This window comes from Echinops telfairi, unplaced genomic scaffold (genome assembly GCF_000313985.2).
Source record: "Echinops telfairi isolate 266 unplaced genomic scaffold, ASM31398v2 ScPeMD7_7468;HRSCAF=8506_0, whole genome shotgun sequence".
Taxonomy (NCBI): Eukaryota; Metazoa; Chordata; class Mammalia; order Afrosoricida; family Tenrecidae; genus Echinops; species Echinops telfairi.
Genome location: NW_022111369.1, coordinates 7,041,982 through 7,051,476, shown reverse-complemented (window position 1 = coordinate 7,051,476; position 9,495 = coordinate 7,041,982). Strand labels below are relative to the sequence as shown.

The window sequence follows — 9,495 nt, the reverse complement described above, 5'->3', positions numbered from 1 at the left end:
GGGAAAATGAGGAGCTGATGCCAGGGGCTTAGGTGGAAAGCAAATGTTATGAGAATTATGAGGGTAATGAATGTACACATATACTTTACACAATTGATGTATGTATGGATTGTGATAAGAGTTGTATGAGCCCCTAATAAAATGATTAAAAATAAAAGAAAATTATATTAGTTCTTTTATTGATATGCTGTAGTCTACTAAAACAATTATTTCTTTCTTTATCCGTAAATATCTACATCAAGAACTGCCTATTTTGGGATCGCCAGCATTGTTCTATAAATGTAAGCTTCCAAGAGGTCTCAAAATCTGAATTGTGAGGGATGACATAAGAGAATTCACATCTATATCCAGCACCCTGCTGCTTCTTCAGCATTATAAATTCTGAAAGCCAAACATGTTCTTTGTTTTGTACAATAAAGTGTTTCCTTCTTCACACTTAAATGCTTGAAGTCATGGTGTATTTCCTTACATAATCCAGAACAACAAAACCAGATACGTTATTCTATTTACTACATTAATATTAATACCGTATTTTTAAGTTATACTAAAGCTAGAAGCCCTGCTGGTGGAGTGGGTTACTTATTGGGCTGGTAACCACAAGGGCAGCAGTTCAAAACCACCAGCCACTCCGAGGGAGACAAATGAGGCTTTCTACTCCCATAAAGATTCAAAATCTCAGAAACCCACAGGGGCAGTTCTACCCGCCCTATGGGCTTTCCATGAGTTGGAATTTACTCGGTGGCATGGAGGGAAAGCTAGAGAGTTTGAGACTCATTTCTAAAACTCCTCACCTGTTATATAAGGAAGTGAAGTTGGAAAGTGCTTAAGGTCACAGCACTAGTGTGACCTGAACAAGGATCTTGTATTAATGCGTGTTGGGTATAAAGAAGTGCTTCATTCCAACTCCTGGGCAACAAGTGAGACTATGTGAATCTTCTCTGTGCAAGGCCCTATTAGTCAGTCTTCCTGACATTTACGTCCAATCACTGCAACGTGAAAGGAGAAAAGTAATGTTGCATAAAGAACAACGAAAGAAGCTTGAGAACATTTTTAAGATAATGTGCAATCCAGTTCAAATTAGCCTAATAGAGTGCAGTGTACCCCAGGCCCTGGGTGGCACAGAGAGTTACATGTTGGGGTCCTACCTGAAAAGTCAAACCCACCAGATGCTCCACAGGAAGAAAATGAGGATGTTTGCTCCTGTTAAGAGTTAGTCGTAGAAACCCAAAGGACGGTTCTACTCTGCCCTGTAGTTCCTATGAGTCAAAATTGACTCAATACCAGTTAGTAGGTTGTTTCAGTGCAGTTTACATAAGTACAGTGATGTGAAGATTTAGCCGGGAGAGAGTAATTTCCGAAAGGCTTCCTGTGGGCCGTAAATTTTGCTCGACAGAAAGAAGCTCAGGCCATTTCGGGTTCAAGGAATGGGAAGGCACGAAAAGTCCTGTTCCGAGGAATTGAAACATGAGCCCAGCAGTTTGCTTGTGTTGACTGACAATCTATTTGAACAAATCCAACAATGGTCGGAGAGTTGTGCAAGGCTGTCACAGACTGGTGGCTACCAGGTTGCCGTGATGCTGGAAACGATGCCACCAGTATCCCAAGAACCAACAGTGGGGTTTTCAGACTCAGACAGAGTAGAAAGCAAGGCCTGGCAATCTACTGCTAATAATCGGCCAATAAAAACCTTACCAATGACAACAGAATCCTGTCCTGATATAAGATGGGTCCTTAAGTTACGAGGCATTACACAATAGATGCAACAATAGTCCAAAAATAGTCGCGCCGTCATGAATACAGGGCAGGCCTGGACAGCATTTTGTTCTGCTTGAAATAAGGTTGCCCTAAGTGGAAACTGAATAGACGACAACAAACAATAAAAACCCAGTGTTACTGCTGGCCTTGAGGTTAGCAGCCCAATGCGTAACCACTCTGATACCAGGGCGCCAACAACAATAACCCAGCAGTAGTAAGTCCTTGGTGAGCGAAAACCAAAGCCCATTGTCACTGGGCCCATTCCAACTCATAGCAAACGCTCTAGGTTAGAGTAAGACTGGTAACACTGGCCCATCCAGTTCCGAGGCTGCTATCTTTATGGAAGCAAACCGTCACATCTTTCATCCAAGGAGCAGCTGTTGTAGTTGAACGAGACACATATTTAACCTGTGGGCTCTAAGGGCTCCCAAGGTCCTGATATCAGAACAAAAACCCATTGCTATCAAGTGGATTCCAACTCAATGGCCCAGTAGGACAGAGTAAGACTGCCCCTTACTGTTTCCAAGTTGTAGATCTTTTTTTTTTTTTTTCCAAGTTGTAGATCTTTACAGAAGCAGGCTGCCACGTCTTTCTCCCACAGCACAGGTGATTGGATTCGAACCGGCAAGCTTTCTGTTAGCAGCCACGCAGCAGCCAGTTCTCCAGCACTTCTTGTTCAGGGTGACTAGACAGTACGCAAGCTGGGATGTGAAGGACCTGAGGCTGTCAGAGTGGTGGACCAGCAGCACAGAGAAAAGCAATGGGGGAAATTGAAGCAGACTAATTGCAGATCTGCTGTTTCCCCTCAGCAGGACATGCTGCTGCAAGCGCCCCAGCCCCCGCCCCCTCCCCAACACACACAATGCAGCCTTGGAAGCCTAAACAGCATAAATGGCTAAAGGTGTCTTCTGATGAACAAGGCTTTACTTCTTTGACAGGTAACCGACTTCAGGAACAAGAACACCTGGAAGCTAGCTCGTGCCCTGTTCCAAATCCCTCAGATCGACTTCATTATGAGCCGCCACCTGTGCCTCAGCTCATCAAACCCTGCTGCTTTCTGGTTCTGATCTGTTGCAATCCACCCAAGAGTCGTTTCTAATTATAAAAGTAAAATAAATAATTCATGGAGCTTTCCTGACCCTTCCAGCTTACAGCAATGTAAAACTCGTCTATGCTGACAATCACGGAATTGCAAATTGCTTAAACACTTGTGTTAAGTAATTACTTAGCCAAGTGGTTGAAGCCTAACTCATAAGGATTGCCACGTGGGAGAAACCAAAAAACCAAACCCACTACCACGGAGTGCATTCTGAATCATAAGGACCCGATAGGACAAGGAGAATTGCCCTGTGGGTCTCTGAGGTTGTAACTCCTTCGGGAGGACAAAGCCTCATCTTTCCCCCAATCCTCCTCCTGCAGAGCAACTGGTGGTTATCAGCCCAATGTGTAGCCATTGTGGTGCAGGATAGCTCCGTTTTAATCAGTAAAAAGAATGTAGACATCAAAGTGTTGCTTCAACAAATGTTTGTGGCAGAGAATGCTACAGGTTCATTGACTCTTGTGTACGCACAGAATGTGGGTGGAAGGAATGTGGGCCATTCTCAGTCGGTTAAGCCTTCCGTGGTCTTCCTCTTTTTCTACTGGATGCTAAGAGGAGTCCTGGTGGCATAGTATTTACGCATTGGGCTGCTAACAGCGAGGTCTTCAGTTTAAAACCACCAGCTGCTCCTCAGAAGAAAGACAAGGCGTTCTAATCCTATAGAGTCGCAGTCTTGGAAACTCACAGGGGCAGTTCTATCTGGTGCTGTTGGGGAGCGACGAGTCAGCATCAACTCAACAGCCATGAGAATCACTGCTAGGGTGCAGTTAAAGAGCTCAGCTGCTATCTCAAAGGTTGGAAGGTCAAGTTCACCCAGAGGCATCTCAGGAGAAAGGCCTGGTAATCTAATTTTGAAATTTCAGTGAATGACAACTCAAAGGATTTAGCAGCCTTGATCTCCTTTATGATCCATTTAAATTTGTTCTGGTTTTTAATATTTTCTGTTTTCGATTGAGGTGTTTAATCTGTTTTAATTTGTTATGTCTGTAAGCTTTGTTTGTACTTTAATGTTTTTCTGCAGATGAAATCCAGGATAGGAAAATCGATAGAGATAGTAACTGGATCAATGGTTCCTTGGGAATATGCCAAGGGAGTTGGGGAGAAATAGGGGGTGGGAAGCTAATCATGAAGAGTACAAGAATGAGGAGAATGTCCTACAACGGATTGCAGTGATGATTGTACAAGTCTTCTTGATGGGTCTGGACTACTCAGTTGTATGATATGGGAATTATATGCCAAAAGAACTGCTGGGAGGGAAGGGCACAGTTCTGCTCTGACTCAACAGCAGCTGGCCTCACTGTTTGATCAGAGAGAAAGGCAAGACCCTGAAGGGACTTCATCAGCACAGAGACCCAGGAGAAGCTCCTGGAGTCTGACTGAGGACATTGAGCTCAGCCCATGCCCCTCCACACACACAGCCACCTCCCCCCACACTGCACAGTGCCCTGAGCAAGAATCAGACTTGTTTTCAGACTGGACTTGGGGGAATTGTTTCTTACAGCATTGAGCCTATCCTGAAGGGTGCCATGCGTTAGAGATTCAAACTTCGAACTAGGCTAGCAAATGTTCAGTAAGACATTTAGTTAGGTGCTCGCTTCGGCAGCACATATGCTAAAATTGGAACGATACAGAGAAGATTAGCATGGCCCCTGCGCAAAGATGACATTTAGTTAGTAGGCATGAGTCCTCCAAGGCATTCATCTATTCAACTCAGAGAACCCTATAGAGCAGCAGTTCTCAACCTGTGGGTCACGACCCCTTTGGGGGTGGAATGACCCTTTCACAAAATTACAGTTATGAAGTAGCAATGAAAATAATTTTATTGTTGGGAGGTCATCACAACATGAGATACTGTATTAAAGAGCCATGGCATTAGGAAGGCTGAGAACCACTGCTGTATAGGATTTTGGAAACTGTAAGTTGTTAGAGAGCAAGAGCCTCTTCTTTCTCCCACAGAGCTCGCTGGTGGTTCCAATGGCGGACCTTGGGGTTAGTAATTCAATTCATTACCCTCTATGCCACCAGAGTGACTTTAAGGTAATGCAACCCATATAAACCTTAAAGCACTTTATTGATTTCCTTTTTTTAAATTGTGAATTAGGTGGAGAGGTTTACATTTCAGACCATCAACTCTGCATTCAACAGTTCAAGCTTCTCATCAGCCTCCTCCCCGCCCCCCCATTCTATTCCACGTCCCATCCCTCCCTAATAATTTTGTCTCCCTTTTAGGAAATGCTATTCTCCCTTTCACACAAGCCAACTCCTGTCAAGCTGCTACTCTGTTGCTTCATCTTATCACCCTTTTCCTCAATTTTAAAGCATTTAAAAAGGAATTTTGGAAATTGTACATTGTTTAAAATAGCTGAGAACTAGTAGCCATGATAATATAAACGATTGGGGGAAATTACCATTCATAGTATGTTTAGGCTGCTTGCCTAAACTTTAGGAACGTTTAACTGGACTATATTTACACATGATGCTAGCACAGCTTCCCCTTGTGAGGAAAGCATGTACAGTAGTTGTTTCTTAAGCTGAAGCATCTTCAGATGTAAGCACACAGTTTCAACTTGGAATTTCAACACACACATATGAGGCCTGGTAGCATATTGTTACACATTGGGCTGCTAACTGCAAGATTATCAGTTCAAAACCACTAGCCACTCCATGGAAGAAAGATGAAGCTTTTTACTCCCATACAAATCTCAGAAACTCACATGGGCCATTCTTGTCTACAGGGTTGTCATAAATCAGAATTGACTATATATATATATATATATATGTGTGTGTGTGTGTGTGTGTATACATATACATGTACATATACATATACATATACATATACACACACATTCCTCTCCCCAGGCCTTTTCTTTGAGAAATATGACATTGTTTTTAGTTTAGATCTCCATTTTTACTTTTAAAATGTGCATGAAGGATGAACTTATTTCAAGTTTTCTATTTAAATCAGAGTCACACAGTGTCTAGATTTCAAAAGTGGTGCCCTAATCAGCAAGAACAATCTACGAGTGCTTGTTACGTGTTAAGTATATTTTGAGTTACAACTTACTAGATGAGCAAATTTAGTGACAAGTTCTTATTCCCTACTGACCAAAAGGATTTCATTTGGCATGTCTGTTAGATCAATTGTCCCAAACTTCTTCCTCCTACCACTCCTCATGCTAAAAGACCTTCCAGCCTCTTTCAATCCATCTGGGACTCGTTAGCGCCTTCCTGCCAATCGCACTGTCATCCGTCACTTTTCTTCTTCCCTTTTATGTCCTCAACCAAACAAGTGTCAGCTCTCTGCTCTCACCGAGGTTAGGAACCCCACAGAGGCCTCTTTCCAACAAATCTGGTGTGCAGAGCCCTAATCTCCCTTATTCCTTCTGCCTCCCAACCACGCCACCTTTTACTGGGCCTGGGTCTCTGCTGTTTACTTGGGTTCTGCATGTGGAACAGGTGCCAATAGCTCTCAGGGTCTAAACATCAAAATGTTTGTGAAATGGGCTTTTGCACTCCACTGATCTGTGTCAAGCAGAGCAACAGGGAAGCACGTTTATAAGAAACACCTTTTCTGGCTCTATGAGAACACAAGTTTCACAGAGGGTGCACTTAGCCATTGTTTTTCTTCTCTGGTGCATGAAAGCAAGTAATGAATATGAATATGCAAATTATCACTTGTGACTCATGGCTTTTTCAAGAAGTATGAATTAGTTATTTCATGCTGAGTGATGTTAGGCATTTTATTACATTTCATCTAAGACCTTTTTCTTTCATTCTGTTCCAAAACAACTAAACTCACTGGCATCGAGTGGACCCGCCTCATATTAACCCACAAGTAGGATTTCCGAGGCTGTAAGTCTTGACCAGAGCAGACAGCCCCGGGTTTGTCCGGAGCAGCAGCTGGTAAGTGTGAACGTCCCACCTTACCCAACAGCACCACTGAGACTCATTCCAGTTCTCTCTCATCGTCATCAAATTGATTCCGACTCAGAGCGAGTCTACAGTTCAGCGTAGAATTGCCCCCCTACACTGTGTTTTCCAGACTTTCAATCTTTGCAGGATTAGAAAGCCTCATCTTTCTCCCAAGAACCAGCCGGTAGTTTTGAACTGCTGACCTTGTAGTTAGCCACCCAAGAAATAACCCACAACGGCACCAGGGAAACTATATGCAGAAGTCACTATAGGTAGTGGAGAAGGGTGCAAATAATTTGCCTTTAAAATTGGAAAATGAATGTTGACCAAATTCCTATAAAATGGATACACACAAGGAAATCTCCATTACTCATTTTCTATTAAAAAAAACCAAATAGGTTCTTCTTGGGTTTTACAAAATGAATGAAAATGAGAACTTCATCTTGTTAGATGAATGTTTGTTGGGGGTGGGTGGAGAACCCTATAGGAATTTGTATAACATCTTAAGTAGGTTTAAATAATCCTTGAAATTGAACCAGAAGTACATTTGATAAAACTCATCTTTCTCTCTCAAGAGTCCCATTCCGGGTAACATGTGTGCAAATCCTAGGCAATATATGGCTGCAGAGCGAAGCAAGGGACACATCAGGAGTTGCGCCAAGTTCTTTTTGAGTTATGCCCCGTCACTCCTCTGTGTTCTCGGTTGATAATTCCACTTACGTAGCACAGAATAAAAACAGAAAGAAACCATATTCTCTGGGTATTGTTGAGCAGAGAAACAAGTTTGAGGTCATTCAACATAAATATTTATTGAGCCAAGAACTGTTCTTCAAACGTGTGCTTCTGGTGTTTTCCTCGGTCTGCGAACACAAGCAGCATGATTGCGCTTGTAAATGGGATTGAATTTACAAGACTGTACCCTGTTCCCTCCATAACCCCATTCCTTCGTCACTCTCGTCCTCTCTCCATCCCTCTCTCGTCTTCTCTTTCTTAGAGCCACATTGGCTCTGGTTTCACCATGTTGAACTCAAGAGTATGCGCCTATGACAAGTTGCGCACGCTCTGACCTACTAGGAGAGAACTGCCAGAACTCAACCAGTACAAGTAAAACAAACGGCGAGCCACGGGTGCCGCTAGGAGAAAAACAGAAGGACATCATCTGCAGCGATGACACAATAAAGTATCACTGATGTCACCGCATGGAAAGAACGGTTAACGATTTCTTGGAAGTAGAGAAGCCACTGGGTCAAAATGGCTCATGTTGGCGTCCACTCCTACACAACCTTCATTCCTTTACCAAGTTGCTCTAGGCAGAGAGGGCAGAGGCAACAGTAGTTACCTGAGATTGCAGGCTCTCCTTTCTGAGGATCCTCAATGGGAACAGTGGTGAATTATGAATTGAGAATCTAACTCTAGTAATGACTCGCTGGCGTTTCTCCTGGGGGAGGTCATGCCTCTTTATGAGAAACATAATGGAAGATGGCAGTCCCCAGGCTAGGATTGTTTCAGGGCTAAGTGGAACTTTAGTGACACCTCTCTGACCTCCTCTTCCACCGCCAGCTTGCATTCTTGCTTTCTATTCTGGCTCTGCAATGCTGAAGCGGTTCAGTGAATTTACTACGGCACTCTTGCCATCGCGGATGGAAGAAATACGACCAACTAAATAAGAAGGGATCAAAAGCACGCGCACGGGGAAAGTGAAAGCGTTGGCTGGCATGCTCTGGAAGTGCCTACATCATCATCTCGCCCCCCATGTTCTCCACAAGCCACGGTTCCTTCTTTCACTCGCAAAGAGGGGAAGATCATTGTTGCGTCGTGCCAACTGATTTGATGGTAGCATCTTACCCACAGGCATGCACATAAACAATACTTGGGACACTCCGTCATAAAGGGTTCACAAATTTCTAGAGATATTTATAGTACAGCCTTTGCTCGACACAAAATATACCTATGAAGTTCCAGTTCCTGTTGACATATATGACTCTCAGGAGCTATTATATATCATATTAACGTTTCCTTGCAGAGAGCCTACTTCAACACTGTGCCAAAAATTTAATCTGAAACCAGGCAAAACTGAACCACGCTGTGATTCAGACTGTGCCAAAATTTGACTCAGAAAGTATCACAAGTGTATAAAGCAAATGAAACATTAGCCATCCTGGAGAGAGCCAGGTATTTTTAAGCTAACTTTCTAAGAATCTCTTGATACGAAACTCTGCTGTGAATTCATTGGACCATCCACATTTGCCGTTCTCCATCCCCACACCTAGCACTTCAACATCCCTCATCAGCCTCACTGCACATGTCTCTGGTCCACTCTCCCAGCCCCTCCAACCGCCATGTCATCATGAAGACTATCTTGCTAAAAGTATCATAATGTCCTCCTCCTGTTTAAAAGGCTCCACGTGTTCCTGCATCTCAACAGGACACATTTGAATTCTTTAACTTGGCATAAATCATCTTCTACACATTTATTCCTAACCGACCTTTCCAATCACATCTACTATGCCATTTCATTACAGCCACGTGTGCTACCGCATCCCTGTCCATATGTGCTCCTTGGTAAATCCTGCTTCGTACATACATTTGACTTTGCTTAAACTTTCTCCTTGTCCCTCTCTCTGCCTTTCTAACCCAGCTTTCTCTAATTTATCCAGGAACAGTTAGCAATGTTGTCAGAGTAATATATTCACCTGTGAGGACACCCATATTTGTCCTACTTTCTCCTC

The 9,495-nt window shown here is 43.3% G+C and overlaps 1 protein-coding gene and 1 non-coding gene across 9 annotated transcripts in view; one reads left to right on the top strand and one right to left on the bottom strand.

Annotated features, from left to right (window-relative positions):
• Window positions 1-9,495, bottom strand: part of COL25A1 (collagen type XXV alpha 1 chain) — a 580,731-nt gene that overhangs the window by 402,678 nt on the left and 168,558 nt on the right. The window lies entirely within an intron of this gene.
• On the top strand, window positions 4,442-4,552 carry LOC115873357. Its single transcript, XR_004048364.1, has one exon. It is a non-coding gene; the product is annotated as a U6 spliceosomal RNA (small nuclear RNA).